Source organism: Protomyctophum parallelum, assembly GCF_964188405.1.
Source record: "Protomyctophum parallelum genome assembly, chromosome: 5".
Lineage (NCBI taxonomy): Eukaryota > Metazoa > Chordata > Actinopteri > Myctophiformes > Myctophidae > Protomyctophum > Protomyctophum parallelum.
The window spans coordinates 1588979-1605669 of NC_139702.1; the positions used below are offsets into that span (position 1 = coordinate 1588979).

At 41.6% G+C, this 16691-nt stretch overlaps 1 long non-coding RNA gene across 1 annotated transcript; it reads right to left on the bottom strand.

Annotated features, from left to right (window-relative positions):
* Positions 1-4769: 4769 nt before the first annotated feature.
* LOC310858949 lies at positions 4770-16072 on the bottom strand. The gene is made up of 2 exons (XR_014569254.1): positions 16003-16072; positions 4770-5738 (listed from the first exon to the last, which is right to left on the bottom strand). It is a non-coding gene; the product is annotated as an uncharacterized lncRNA (long non-coding RNA).
* Positions 16073-16691: the final 619 nt, after the last annotated feature.

Below are 16691 nucleotides of genomic sequence, written 5' to 3' on the forward strand. Positions count from 1 at the left end.
TCTGCATTCTATGTGATCTTATAGTTTACTGAGACACTACACTGTCTCTCTGTATCTATGATCCTATAGTTTACTGTCTCTCTGCATTCTATGATCCTATAGTTTACTGAGACACTACACTGTCTCTCTGCATTCTATGATCCTATAGTTTACTGAGACACTACACTGTCTCTCTGCATTCTATGATCCTATAGTTTACTGAGACACTACACTGTCTCTCTGCATTCTATGATCCTATAGTTTACTGAGACACTACACTGTCTCTCTGCATTCTATGATCCTATAGTTTATTGAGACACTACACTGTCTCTCTGCATTCTATGATCCTATAGTTTATTGAGACACTACACTGTCTCTCTGCATTCTATGTGATCTTATAGTTTACTGAGACACTACACTGTCTCTCTGCATTCTATGTGATCTTATAGTTTACTGAGACACTACACTGTCTCTCTGCATTCTATGTGATCTTATAGTTTACTGAGACACTACACTGTCTCTCTGCATTCTATGATCCTATAGTTTACTGAGACACTACACTGTCTCTCTGCATTCTATGATCCTATAGTTTACTGAGACACTACACTGTCTCTCTGCATTCTATGATCCTATAGTTTATTGAGACACTACACTGTCTCTCTGCATTCTATGATCCTATAGTTTATTGAGACACTACACTGTCTCTCTGCATTCTATGTGATCTTATAGTTTACTGAGACACTACACTGTCTCTCTGCATTCTATGTGATCTTATAGTTTACTGAGACACTACACTGTCTCTCTGCATTCTATGATCCTATAGTTTACTGAGACACTACACTGTCTCTCTGCATTCTATGTGATCCTATAGTTTACTGAGACACTACACTGTCTCTCTGCATTCTATGATCCTATAGTTTACTGAGACACTACACTGTCTCTCTGCATTCTATGTGATCCTATAGTTTACTGAGACACTACACTGTCTCTCTGCATTCTATGTGATCTTATAGTTTACTGAGACACTACACTGTCTCTCTGCATTCTATGTGACCCTATAGTTTACTGAGACACTACACTGTCTCTCTGCATTCTATGATCCTATAGTTTACTGAGACACTACACTGTCTCTCTGCATTCTATGATCCTATAGTTTACTGAGACACTACACTGTCTCTCTGCATTCTATGATCCTATAGTTTACTGTCTCTCTGCATTCTATGATCCTATAGTTTACTGAGACACTACACTGTCTCTCTGTGGTGTCTCTCTGGTGCAGACTGGGTGCCATGCGGTGGTGGTGGTGGTGGTGGTGGTGATGCAGACTGGGTGCCATGCAACAGAGTAGAAGACGACGCCTCCAGGCGTCATGCCTGGAGCAGACGTAAGAATATTTGTATTGTGTTTTAGATGAAATGAAATCAAATTCATAAATTTAATTATTTATACTGTATCTATGCATGTGGTGTATTTGATGAGGAAAGAAAATACTCCTGCCTTATTGTCTGTTGTTGTTGAAGTTTAAAATAAGGAGTTTCTTTCTATTCTTAATTCATCCTTCATACCAGACTGTGTAGAGATGACCTCTGCAGACCCAGCCAGACCCGTATCAATGAAACAGGAGGAACCTGAAGACCAGCCAGGTCTCAGTAAGTCTCTCTTTTCCAGCTTCAAGGTGTTCATTACTCCAGGTTAATGTCGCTGCCAACCCCGCTAATACCGCCTTTTGTTTTATGTGTTTAATCCGCCGTAATGTAATAAATAAAAAGAAAATCCGTCTTCGCCGCGGAGAAAGAGAGTAGATGCATTTGTTTTGATGACGAAACCGGAAATCGTCACATGCTGTGGGCTGCTAGGGCTTCTGGGAAATTGAGGCCAATGCAAACGAATGGGGTTCAACGCCTCATGGAGGAGGGTCCTGTGCTGCGTCTTCCGGGTGTACCAAGATGGCGGGTGGTGCGATCGTTCATAACAAACGTGGGAAGCTTTTTTCGCTAGATTTTCGCGGATTAAAAGCCCAAATAATTCAGCGTATGCTCTAAAGGTAATACAACAATCTCGGCAGTGAAGGGGGGTTGATTCAAATGCGGCTTAAGCGTGTAAAACAGTCAAACTGTTAACAGTTGTTGTATTGAGTTGTACTTGAAATGTACTGTAATTCTGCAAACTGTTAATAAATCAATCAATCAATCAATCAATGCTAGCTGCACTATTGGTAGTGAAAGTATTGTGCTTCAACAGTGGTCAGGTGGAGGTATAATTGGTGGACATACTTTGTGTTAGGGTGGGCGCAACATGACGCATGGCTGCAGAAACATTATCCTGTACAGCGAAATAATGTAAATGTGAGCAAAATGCGAATCAATTTGGGCCAGCAAACTCGTAACAGCGTCTGGAAACCCCCTCCTCCCGTTATAATGGTATGCTCCATTGTCCCAGCAGCAGCATCGGGGAAGTTGTAAGGCTGGGACCGAGGCTACTGTACTTGAGTTCTCAAACTCTGCCCGAACCCAATCGTTCCAGGGCCAGGCTGGGCCTCGGGCTCCATGAAAAAAAATAATTATAATATATATATATATATATATATATATATATATATATATATATAAGCGAAAGCCAGTAGTGCTCATTGCTCAGGTCTGCTCTTTCTTTTTCTTTTTTTTTAAGATATTATTTTGCGGCTTACGCCTTTATTGATTTTTTAAGGGATAGAAAGTAGGCTGACAGGAAACGGGAGAGAGATGGGGGGATGACATGCGGTAAAGGCCGTGTCGGGTCCGGGAGTCGAACCCGCGGCACACCGCGACTGGATCACCAGTCCGGTGCCCAGACCGTTACGCTACGGCCTGGGCCAGGTCTGCTCTTTCTGTATATATTCTGTTTAATTCATGCCATTTTCTATTACATGAAAAATACTTTAAACTAATCGAAAGATTAGTAAGAATGTAGAAATGTCATTTGATAGGATCATTGTGTATGAAGTGGGGACCTTGTCTTGGTGTTATGTATTTCTGTGCTATGTGTTTTGTCTGTAAATATAAAAGGCCTGAGAAAGTTCTGCTTGAGCTTTTCTTCCTTCACAAAATGCATTCAACTTTCTGTCTACAGACAGGGATTTTTGGTGAAAAACAAACGGTACTGTCTACTCTAAATTAGAGATGTCCCCATACTGTATCAGTATCACATCGGCCCTTATTTGGTCATATCGGGATCGGCGAATATGCCAGTCTAACCACCGATCCGATGCGGTTGACACTATGGCAGGTAAATACAATGTTGAGGCATGTGGAGTTTGCTTTCGAGTTGCCCAAACTGCAAGTGCACATTTCTCTGTGCAAAGTCTTTATTTTGACATGGCATATTTTTTTTTAAAGTTCTGTTTATTGAATAGCACTTAATGACATGGCATAATTTTATTCCTAGTACAAAATATTCTGTGGGTCTTCAAAGATGAGTAAAAATGGGCGAAACCTCTGGCACCAGCAGAAGACCTTACTGAAAAAAGCTGACATGTTCAAGTTAAAAAAAAGCACCAAGATATCTTTACATATAAAACAACATATTCATTGAAGAGTCTAAATTATGATCTAAAGTCTAGACATTTATTTTCATTTGTGCTAGTTGCGACTGTAGTTCGCAAATTACTGTGAAAACCAGCACAACCTGTCAGTCAGTCTGTCCGTCCGTCACGCCTCTTGACATGCTCCATATATTGCCGTCAATCCGTCACGCCTCGTGACACGCTCCATATATGGCCGTCTCCATATATGAAGATCACAACACTGACTTCATCAAACCCTGCATAGCCAAACATGCCCCAAAGTTATTAGCGCAGCCGGCGAGAACTAGAGTTCTCAACAGGCCTGACAATTATGGCCTCGCCCCACCTGGCCTTACTAATTAGCACACGTTCAGTCAATGTGTTAACCCATTCTGACCTGAGATCAGATTCCTACGAGGTTTCCACTGGACACACACTGGTCTGATTAACCCATTCTGACCTGAGATCAGATTAAAAAAATGTCAGACGTTCTTCGATTTTTCAAAAATAGCAGACCTACAAGCTCGTAGCGCGCCACTCGGTGGCGCGCTATGGGCTTGTAGATCTGCTATTTTTCAATAGCTAAAGCATAACATGATGCTGACACCAAAATGGGTTCCCGTTCAGAATGGGTTAATATTGTTTCATGATTAAATGATTCAAATTAAATAGTTGCTCTAACAACATTATTAATGTATTGGTAAAGTAACTTAATTAAAATTACCCTTCAAATAATGCATTTAGCTAAAAACTTGCCAAAACATAATGTTTTTAGCGACACCTGTAGTAACCTGTATAGTTAGTTCAGTCAGATAACTCACAAATAGATTTAACCAATATCTATTATAGAATGAGAATATAATGTGCATATAATATTTTATCTTGGTGTTCTGCTACATTTTTTTCTCCCTAGAAAAATAGATATACAATAACAACCCCTCATGGGGAACAGAAATAACCCACTGGTGGTGCTGGGGTGGCGATGGGAGCAAACATCACGTAACAACCAGGAACCATATGCAGAAGGAAGGCAGGACGAAGCATTGTATTGTTCAGCTGACTGCCATTATCAGCAAACGACATGTGGGTCTTGCACATTGAATACACCCACATAGTAATGCAGCATATTAACCCCTTGGGTATATGGATGCACCCCTCGAGTATATCTGACTGAACTAACTCCGCAAGCTACGTATCATTTAGTTAAATATCTCCAATGTTCCCATGGAATCCAGTGTTTACTTTCATATTATTTTTCTCCTCCTAGGCATCCTGCACATGGTTGTGTGTAAAGAGGAGGTTTCTCCTGAACAGGAGAGGAGCCCCAGTCTGCTCCAGGAGGAACCAGAGCCTCCACACATTAAAGAAGAACAGCAGGAGCTACTTCAAATACCAGAGGAGCCTGATGGGTCAATTTTGGCATTACTAGCAGTGAAAAGTGAAGTTGATGAAGACATGATCTCTTCGCACTGCTCTGAAGTTGAAGTTGAAATTGAATATGACACTGAAGTCACTGAAGACAGTGACGATTGGGGAGAGACAAGTGCAGGTATCCACAATGGAGAAAAACCCTTCCAGTGTAAACTGTGTAACAAGAGTTTCCACCTTTCAGCTCTGCTTAAGAGACATCAGCGTATCCACACCGGAGAAAAACCTTTCAACTGTAACCTTTGTGACAAGAGTTTCAGTCAACCATTCAACCTGAAGAGACACCAACATGTCCACACTGGAGAAAAACCTTTCCACTGTAAAATTTGTGACAAGAGTTTCAGTCAGTCAACTCTGCTGAAGCGACATCAGCGTATCCACACTGGAGAAAAACCTTTCCAGTGTAAAATTTGTGACAAGAGTTTCAGTCAGTCAACTCTGCTGAAGAGACACCAGCGTATCCACACTGGAGAAAAACCTTTCCACTGTAACATTTGTGACAAGAGTTTCAGTCAGTCAACTCAGCTGAAGAGACACCAGCGCATCCACACCGAAGAAAACACCTTTCAACTGTAAACTTTGTGACAAGAGTTTCAATCAGTAAACTAGCTCTGCTGAAGAGACATCAGCATATCCACACTGGAGAAAAAACATTCCAGTGTTAACATTGTAAAAAGAGTTTTACTCAGTCAGGTGACCTGAAAAGGCACCAGCATGTTCACACTGGGGGAAAAAAACCTTTCCACTGTAAAACATTGTGACATGAATTTTAGTAGGTCGTTAATTATTTCTGTGCCACGAGGTGGCAGCAGAGTGTAGGTATACCCTGCCAGAGCTTTTTGCCTATATTTCCCCCTCGAGGAAAGCCTGTTTCTAAATCGCTGTGTGATACGGTCTAGGCCGGATGGTAGAGGGTAGCACGGGTCCATAAAATTGGACCTGGTTCGAAACGGTACCGGTGATATCTGGACAGATCCAAAAGGATTCGAGAAACATTAAAATTTTCCGCGCCCGCCCGGAAACGGCGCCGTGAAGGATTGGATACAGTCCGAAACGAAGCCGAGAAGGATTGGATGGTTTGGATCCGGTCTGAAATGGCGCTGATTCAATTTTGATCCGATCCTAAATAGATTTGGACGCATAATGTGTCCGATGCTATTATTATGCTTATTTTCACCATGGCATGAGACTGCTTGACTATGAGCAATATCACCCCTGCCTCTCCGAGGCAGCTGAGCGGAGGGTTGCATAATATTAGTGCATTTAGCAGCACCGAAACCCCCACCTCTCTGAGGCAGCGAAATATTTAGCAGCACCGACATTCTTACCGGAGCCGTCGACATTCACAACAAAACTGTCTCACATTACTCACCTTGATTTGTAGTTTTATTCGTGTTTCACCTCACTGGCTGGCTCGCTCAAGACACACACACATACAAATGACATCCTGCACATTCATTGTCTCCACCAGGCCGAAGGCATGTGGGGAGAGTATGTTTTGCACTCCGTCCGTCCGTCCGTGTGTCCGTCCGTCCGTCCGTCCGTCCATGTGTGTGTCCGTCCGTGTGTCCGTGAGCAGCTAATCTCGGCCACCGTTAACCCGGTCGATGCCAAATTTTGCACACACACACTCCCTGGATGCCAACAATGAACCTCTGCCCCAAACTTTCAAGAACGGCCTGTTATAGCGCCACCAGGAGGCCGCTTTGTGCAAAACAAGTTTTTGCACAGTACACCTACAGATTTTGTCCAAACATCACGCAAATTGGTACACAGTCTCTCTAGAGCCATTCAACGAAACCGGTCTTTCAGATTTCTCAGACTCCATCCTGATTGGTTAAGATTGGCTTCCAAAGTTCACAGGAGTGCTCAGTTTCAAACAAAATGCTGCAAATCATGAACACATCGCGTGATTTCCGTGAAATTGTGCACCCACATTCCCACTAGGCCGAGGACGAAATGCCACATGAACAATTTCAACTCAGCCTCAAGGTGGCGCTATAACAGGCCAATTCCTGTTTTTAGCTATAACTGCATGCACACATGGAAAAACATTGTACCTGCATCCCTCCAACACGAACCTCCGGCCCAAATCTTCCTCAACAGCCTGTTATAGCGCCACCATGAGGCCACAACCTGACCTGCCCTGGTGGAGACCTGTGCCGATTGGCACTTTATCTAGTTCAAATTATGAACTCTAACTGGGGAGGGAGTCTGGGAGATAGCCCACCTATCTACTGTATTGTTATTGCTGGAGTCATTACTCTGTGTGTGTGTGTGTGTGTGTGTGTGTGTGTGTGTGTGTGTGTGTGTGTGTGTGTGTGTGTGTGTGTGTGTGTCCAGGGCAATCAATATGTTTTTATTGATTACATTAATATGATTTTATTTTGTTGTGGTGTCATAATTTAATTTTATGTTGGCAATAAAAATATGGCACCCGTGCTATAAATGACCATATATACCACACATTTCTTATGATAGAACTGTGTTTATAGAATTTTACAGTTTTAATGTTATGATTTAATGTAGGCTACTCATACTGTGTTCCATTCCATTACAACATTTTGTGTTGTTTTTGTAACTACCAATGTACTTTTTTTGCAAACTGTTAACGTATTTAATCAATCAAGCCATTTAAATTATTATACATTGGTTAACTGAGTGCATGTATTTTGCATGACTAATTATTACACTTATATGGAATGGCTATGATCACTATGGAGACTGCCCTTAAGTCAACCTCACTCGCGCTGCGGGATACAAATCACCCGTGGGCCGTGGCTTCCTGTGAGGTTAGGTTAGTGTTTGGGATAGTGTTAGTAATGGTCGGACTGACGGGTGGTCGAACCAATGCCACGCTAACATCACTAATACATCATATCACATTATTACAGTCTGATGTGATAGCAATTGAAAGCCTGTGCAAAGCCCTATAGCACCACCCGATTCGACTGTTATCAATAGACAAGACCGCAGTGATCACTTAGGATCAGTACGATTGTTTTTGACGAGTATGGGCATGCTCTGCCGACTGATAAAAAAAACCCGACAGGATTAAGGTTGGCGAACATGCATTAATATTTAGGACCGCGCTGCGACATGCTTGCGGTTACATTTAGGGGAGGGTATGAGGAGGCTTGTCGTTTTTAGTAGGCAGTAGACCAAAACGACAGGATTAAGGTTGGCGAACATGCGTTAATATATATTTTCATTAGGAGTTCTAGGAAGAGTTAAAATAGATAAATAATAGAAGAAGTGAACACAGAACAATTTATAAAAAGGACGATTGTATGCAACTGTGTCTGTATTCTATAACATTTGTTAATATACCAACAGAGACAGAACTGATGAAATAGGGTTGTGGCTGTGAGTTCCCACAATATTCAGAAAAACATGGCATGTTTTGGACATATTTAGAATGGTGATTCATCATGATTATTATTTTTTAGCTGGGATTAATCTGATTAAAATTTGTAATCGTTTGACAGCCCTACATCAATCTATCTCCCCGTTTCCCCAGAATATTCTGGTACCCACGGAAACACTTTGGCCATGCCTCATTCTGCCCAATGAATGGGGCACTATTTAAATTAGAGATGCACGATATAATCATTTGTTTATCCATAAAATACCATATCGGTATCGGATTGGTCTAAAAAATAATCCAGATTTCTTTCACCGATAGGCTATTGATGACACAATAATAATGTGACCGTCAATGGCTAAATTCTACATTTAATTTAAGTATACTCATCTCATTCAGGAAAAATAGTATATTTATTGATTGATTGAATACTTTATTAACAAACTTTGGGCCAAGCCCCTATGGACTAAGCTTGTTTCCATTGTGCTCCTCATATAATATCGGAATCTCCCAGATAACCGTCAGATAACCCTGCAAATCGGATATAGGTCATAATTTCATTAATTTAAATCACTTTACTGAGGGAAAATAATGTGCATGTATTCATTTAAAAAATATATATGACAGTAATTATTACAGTTAATGAAGTGGCTATGATCATTATTTTGCATTATATCATTAGATTGTGAAGTGATAGCAAATTAAAGCCTATGGAAAGCACTATAACACAGACTCACACAATTACACACTGTGTAATAATTACACACTGTGTGACACAGTGTGTAATTATTATTGTAATAGATTATTATCATGAAGGTGATTTACAAATATAATATGGTATGGTCTCAAACATGAATACAAACAAACCCAGATTTGACTCCAACAAGGGGTTAAATTAATTTAGCTCCTATGACACTAAAAGGTAGGCTACCAATTCTGTTATTTGTGAAATCATACTCCTTCAAAAATGCTGCAATTCCTGTTGATCTATTTTTTTTTAGCATAAGTGTATATTTTGTGTACGTCTTTAAATGTTCCGATGAATTGAAAATGGAGGACCCTGATCCTGATGTAAACAAATTCAAGTGCCTTTTCTGGTTGTATCCTTGATTGATTGATTGATTGATTGAAATATTTATTAACAGTTTGTAGAATTTACAGTACATTTTAAGCACAAACTCAATACCTTTCTGGTTCCTCCTGTGTGTGTGTTGCAACACGGATGAGAGAGAAGGACGGTTCGTCCCTCCTCTCATCCGGGTTGAAACACATCCGCTGTGAATGACAGACAGCGTCACAGCAGAGTGAACGTGATCCAGACAGTTTGTGTTATATACGTTTGCAGTCAGTCAGTGTACATGATTACAAACCTGACCCCTGTATAACGAATTAGTATTAACGTGTCTGATATTGTCGCTGCACGACAGTTTGTATAAAGACGTGAAAACAGGAGGAATTTCCACCCCCTGCTGCCTACTCTATGATTTCCACACGGAGTTCAAAGACTGTTTCGTGGGCTAATATACTAAGCTATAGCTTTAATAAGTTCACATTTCAAGTGAACATACGTTTTATACCACGTTAACCTGCTGCTAAAGCTGGACCTGCAGTGACGGTCGGAGTACCGAGGGATGTCCAGGAGCGTTTACTAAGGTGGGCCTATACCACCACACTTTGATTTTACTCATCCAGGAGTAGCCTTTCTGGCATTTTCAATCTACGGTATCATGCCCCATGAGGCTGAGCGCAGAACCCGCTGCCTCCGTAGCTACTCTGAACATGTACAGATGCAAAAATATTTAGGCTGCGCCTTACTGCCCCTCTTGTCAGGTTCGCTTGTGTATAGCGTTTTAAACCGGCCGTATACAAAGTGTTTTGATCTACACTCTCGGAATCTATCATCCATCTTGGATCTCTCCTCGTCTCCCCTAATGAGTGCAACTGGCTCATGTAGCATGGCCGCAAATTTGCGCCAAGGGGCGCTATTGCCCAGTTACAATCGAGGAAAGATCCAAGATATATTCCGAGACAGTGGATTAAAACATTTTTATATTGAAAACTAACTTGAGTTGCAATGCTGGGGCCTGGGGGTATTCAATATTTTTACTTCATTAGACCTACCATTAACCCTAGAAGACCTGCATGGTGATTTTCACCCGGACAATTATGTTTATGTGATTTTTATTTAACCATTTACTGGTTAAATAAAGAAAATCATAATGTTTCTGATGTCTGAGGTGGGTGTGTCCGGCTCACGTTTACACCCGACACCATCGGAGTCGTACGATTAAGTAAAGCTTGAGGGTAGACTTGCCTTCTGCCTAGCCCTCCAAGCAGAACCCAATGGTACTGAAGTTTCTGACATTTTGTTCGACCCAGTCCATGGGGTCTTGTTGCACTACTACCATGCCACCTGGTAGCCTACACAGCCATTCTTAAACATAAACAACATGTTTAGCTCCTGGCCGCGCTCTGTGACGACGTTTTTCCTTGTGAGGCTTTCTGAATATGTTTAGTATAAGTACCCATACATGCCGCTGCGAATATCTCCTGTGGCGCGGAAGCCGTTAAGTATTTTTAATCTATGTTTGCCCGATTTGGAAGCTTGGATTAATCTCTTCCTTCCTTGTTTATTGACACCTCATTGTACCGCCTATCTGGCTAGCTAGTGGCGCTATAGCTATGACAGAGCAGATCAGAGGCAGGGACGTAGCCGCACAAGCCAACCGCACACCGGGAGGCGGTACAATAAACGGTAAACAAACAAGAAGAAATAAAGCGACCAAATCAGTCAAACAAAGCATCGCAGCGGGATGTATAGCTACTTAAAGTTACCGAATTCAGAATAACTCAAGGAAAATAATGCCGTCACTTGGCGCAGATCCTATTTTAGAGAGAATTTCTACATCCGCGTACTGGAATTCCCATACGAAAATATAGTTCTGAACAGGGACCCAACATAAAACTCATCAAAATTTCAGAAAAGCTTTATGTAGGGTCCCGAAAGGGGCTACCTTCTGCCCTGACTGATAGACTTCTGGCATTATATTACATTCATTGGGGGTATAATATACCCGGGTTTAGTGATGGTTTGGCAAAGGTTTGGCACTTTTTATATCCACATATCAAAGACTGCAACAAACATTTTTATGTTAGGCTAAGTTACTCCTTATTGTCGGTTATTGTTGAAGTCTAAAATAAGGAGTTTATTTCTGTTCTTAATTCATCCTAAACTCCTTTTATTTGAATTGTTTCATTTCAGACGTGTGTGGAGTCCAGATGAACTCTCCAGACCCAGCCAGACCTGTTCCAATGAAACGGGAGGAACCTGATGACCAGCCAGACCTCAGTAAGTCTCTCCCTTTTACACTACATACACACAGAGGCGACTTTGACTGAATGCAACCAACAATAAATGGGACTCCTTTAATGCACCCAGCAAGGATGAATTTGACAGATTCTGGTGCCCAATAAGAGCCTTAACCTTAGCCTTGGCTATCTCCACCTTTAGGCCACTCAAATGTCTCAAACTCTAATGGGCAGATTGCCATGATTCTTGCTCTGCGTGTGCATGCTCCCTGGAAGATCAACCCTAACCGAGTGACCCCATGACCTATCTTGCACCATTAGGCTAAACGTTTTGCACACATTTGGGGATTGTGATTGGGGCTCCCGGTATGCGCTCATGCAAAACACTATTTAAATGGCTTAAAGCATTGTTTTTAATTGCGCGATTTTAATAGCTTGCACACTTGGTAATATCCTACCAATTTCATATGACATGCCTTTACAAAATATATTTTTTTCACATGTAGGCTATTATTAGTTTTATACATTTTAGGAGTGAATACATATGTTTAGATGCCTGTGACAGCCTCTCAGCTGGTCAAACAATGCTGCTCCGCTGTTCTACGACAGAAAAACAGGTGAGGACAAAGCGTACGACAGCTCCCGACCAGACGTCACGTGAGTTTTGAACTTTATCAAGTTCAATTTCAAGCTTTGGCGGAAATGGTAAATGCTGAAAATGTCGGTAATTTCGGCGTGCACCCATATTTTGGCGTACGCATGGTTGATAAATGAGGGCCTATAACCATATAAAATGAAATGGGAGTTAAATGCTGCAATTTGAAAAACTGGCAAAATATGACTCCTAACGTCGTTGAAGTCATAAAATGTTCACTGCAAATCAATGGAATAACCCGATAATCAAGAAAATGTCCCAGTATGTGATAATCAACATACTGGGAAATCCAGAAGAGAAACTATGGGAGCGTTTGCTTTTTGTGTCAATGACGGAGGCTCGCCGTCTCTGGTGGCCTTGAGCCACGTGAGGCACCGCCGAGCGAGTCGCCGTGCCGAGCATTGCGAAGGCCACCAGACCCGACTTAGCGCCGTCCGAGTAGGCAGAGAATATGCAGAGAATAGTACATATTAGAAGCCCCTAGTTACCAATCCCTGACAATAAAGTTCAGCAGGGGGAGTCTGCACCGCACCCTGCTGGGGGAATACAGCCACAATGTCTAGTATGCCAGTATGGCCATTTTAGGCCATACTGGCATACTATTAGCCACATTCCAACGTCCTGATAACGGTAGATTTTGTATATTTAATACAGTGATAACGGTAGATTTTGTATATTTAATACAGTGATAACAGTAGATTTTGTATATTTAATACAGTGATAACGGTAGATTTTGTATATTTAATACAGTGATAACGGACGATTCCGTTGATATTTCCCACCAGGGAGCAAAGTCAGGCCGTCTTGTCCTCCTGGAATAAACGTGTTACGCGCCAATGGCAGGGAATGAGTTTTAACATGTTCAAACAAGACTGATACTTAACATTTTTGTATTTCAAAGGCTATTAAAGTTTGTCTATCTCTCGATAATGATAGAGGAACTTTTTTTCTTTTCTTTTTTAAGATATTTTTTTTGCGGCTTACGCCTTTTATTGATTTTTTAAGGGACAGACAGTAGGCTGACAGGAAACGGGAGAGAGATGGGGGAAGACATGCAGTAAAGGCCGTGTCGGGCTCGGGAGTCGAACCCGCGGCACACTGCGACTGGATTACCAGTCAGGTGCCCAGACCGTTACGCCACCGCCTGGGCATGATAGAGGAACTTAATGTTGAAAGTTTAGAGTATAGATGAACACAAGACATATTGTGGGAGTTATCTAGCCCCCATCATGTAAAACTCCAAAATGTTCATTTTTCAGGAAATAAAAAATATAGATTTACAGTATCAGGAAATGAAGAAAACCTTACAGATATTTTGAAAACGAAGCAATACTTCCTCATCAAAGTTGGTGTTGTGACCTTATATATTGCCAATTATACTTGCATGACAGGGGGAGAGGTGGTGGAGTTAGCAGACAGTCTGAGGGTCCAATGGTTTTGTCCAAAGCGTTTTTTTACTACTTTCCATTGGTTCAATATTTTCAAAACACACAGACGTAAAGGGTGTTCAATAGCACTGATTTATGCAAATACAAAAATCCCAAAAATGAGTTAGGGGGTTTACTCCCGACAGCAACGATCTATAACTATCAACTCTTATTGTGTCTTATTCTAGAGTTCCTGCACCTCCCTGTGTGTAAAGAGGTTTCCCCTCAACAGCAGGAGAGGAGCTCCAGTCTGGTCCAGGAGAAACCACACATTAATTTGAAACATGAGAAGCTTCTTCAAAGAGTAGAGGAAACTGATGGTTCAACGTTGACGTTACCAGCAGTGAGGAGTGAAGATGATGATGATGATGAAAACAGACAGACAGAGCCTGTAGCCGGCACCTCAACTGAACACATGAAAACACAAGCTTATATAGAGTACTGGGTACGATCACAACCAACTAGCGATGATAAGCTCCCCTCTTCACACCATTCTGAATCTGAAGACATTGATGAGTGGGAGGAGACGGAAGGTCAGTCAGTTTTTAAAACACTGAGATCACAAAAGAAACAACATGTGGAAGGACAAAGATTGTCTTTGAGCAACAAGCTGTCCCAGGACCGGAAATCATCAAAACAAACTCGCCCCAAGAGTAAGGTCAGTCTGAAGGCACACAGTCGTACTCATGGGGAAAAACCCTTTACGTGTACAGTTTGTGGTAAAGGCTTTGGTAAGTTATGTGATGTAAAACGACACATGATGACTCATACAGGGGAAAAACCCTATATTTGTACATTTTGTGGTAAAAGCTTTCGATACATGGGTGATAAGAAAAACCACATTAGGATTCATACAGGGGGAAACCCCTATACGTGTAGAGTTTGTGGTAAAGGCTCTGTTAAGGTGAGTGATCTGAAAAAACACATGATGGTTCACACAGGGGAAAAACCCTTTACGTGCACAGTTTGTGGTAAAACCTTTAGACAGATGAATTCTATGAAAACACACATGAGGATTCACACAGGGGAAAAACCCTATACGTGCACAGTTTGTGGTAAAAGCTTTCGTAACAAGTGTGATTTGAAAGAACACATGAGGATTCACACAGGGGAAAAACCCTTTACGTGCACAGTTTGTGGTAAAAGCTTTAGACAGATGAATTCTGTGAAACGACACATGAGGACTCACATGAGGGTTCAAACAGGGGAAAAACCATTTACGTGCACAGTTTGTGGCAAAGGCTTTAGTCGAATGAGTCATGTGAACCGACACATGAGGACTCATGAAGGAGAAAAACCCTATACATGGACAGTTAATGGAAAAGCCTCTGTTAAGATGATTGACCTGAAGACTCATGGAGGAGAAAAACCCTATACATGTGCAGTTTATGGCAAAGGCTCTGTTAAGATGAATGATCCGAAAAAGCACATGATTCATACAGGGGAAAAACCCTTTACGTGTACAGTTTGTGGTAAAGCCTTTGGTAAGGTGAGTGATGTAAAACGACACATGATGACTCATACAGGGGAAAAACCCTATACTTGTACATTTTGTGGTAAAAGCTTTCGTTACATGGGTGATAGGAAAAACCACATTAGGATTCATACAGGGGGAAACCCCTATACGTGTACAGTTTGTGGTAAAGGCTCTGTTAAGATGAGTGATCTGAAAAAACACATGATGATTCATACAGGGGAAAAACCCTTTACGTGTACAGATTGTGGTAAAAGCTTTCGTGATATGAATAATATGAAACAACACATGAGGATTCACACAGGGGAAAAACCCTATACGTGTACAGTTTGTGGTAAAAGCTTTCGTAACAAGTGTGATTTGAAAGAACACATGCGGATTCATACAGGGGAAAAACCCTTTACGTGCACATTTTGTGGTAAAAGCTTTAGTCAGATGAATCACGTGAAACGACACATGAGGACTCACATGAGGGTTCATACAGGGGAAAAACCATTTACGTGCACAGTTTGTGGCAAAGGCTTTAGTCGGATGTATCATGTGAAACGACACATGGGGACTCATGAAGGGGAGGAAAAATGTAAACAGTTTGAGGGAAAGGAAGTTCCAGATTGATGGATAGCGCTGGTTGACTGCAAAACAATGACTACAAAACAATGACTACAACATGACGTAACGATATCATCCACTCCAGACCGGTTCACACTGCAATTTTGTAACACAGACCAGGAAAGCCTGGTGACACGAGGTTACTTCCAGTTAGGCAGTGACGTGGGGGCCACGGGGCCTCGGCCCCCATGAGGAATTAGACCATATTGAGATCACCCCATGTTATTCTCCATAAAGAAATTACTTCTGTGAACCAGGTGAATCGAGAGTATGAGCGAGTGACGTCAGGACTTCGGCGCTCTATTGTTAAATGGCATTTAATGTTTGTGTTAGGGACAAGATGATGTCAATTTTCCCTTCATTGTCAATGGCGTTTTTTAAAACAAACATTGAACTAAAAACAAAGTATATAGGAGGGGCTAGCGCCCCTCAAAAATACACAAATGAAAATGTCCCAATTTATTTTTCCATTTCACTTGGTCTTTAAACACATGAAACAAATCTGAGGTTTTTGAGGGCTTCCTATATTCCGCAATTTTCGTCTTAAACAAACATTAAATTGGCCCAGGCCGTAGCGTAACGGTCTGGGCACCGGACTGGTGATCCAGTCGCGGTGTGCCGCGGGTTCGACTCCCGAACCCGACACGGCCTTTACTGCATGTCATCCCCCCATCTCTCTCCCGTTTCCTGTCAGCCTACTATCTGTCCCTTAAAAAAAAAAATCAATAAAAGGCGTAAGCCGCAAAAAAAATATCTTAAAAAAAAAACAAAAAAAAAAACATTAAATTCTCATTGACAATGAATCGAGAATTTACGTCGTGTCTGAGCAAATCGGCAATTTACGTCCTGCACAAACGGCTTAGTGTCTATTTTTGTCCTACACGCAGATTAACCCATTCTGACCT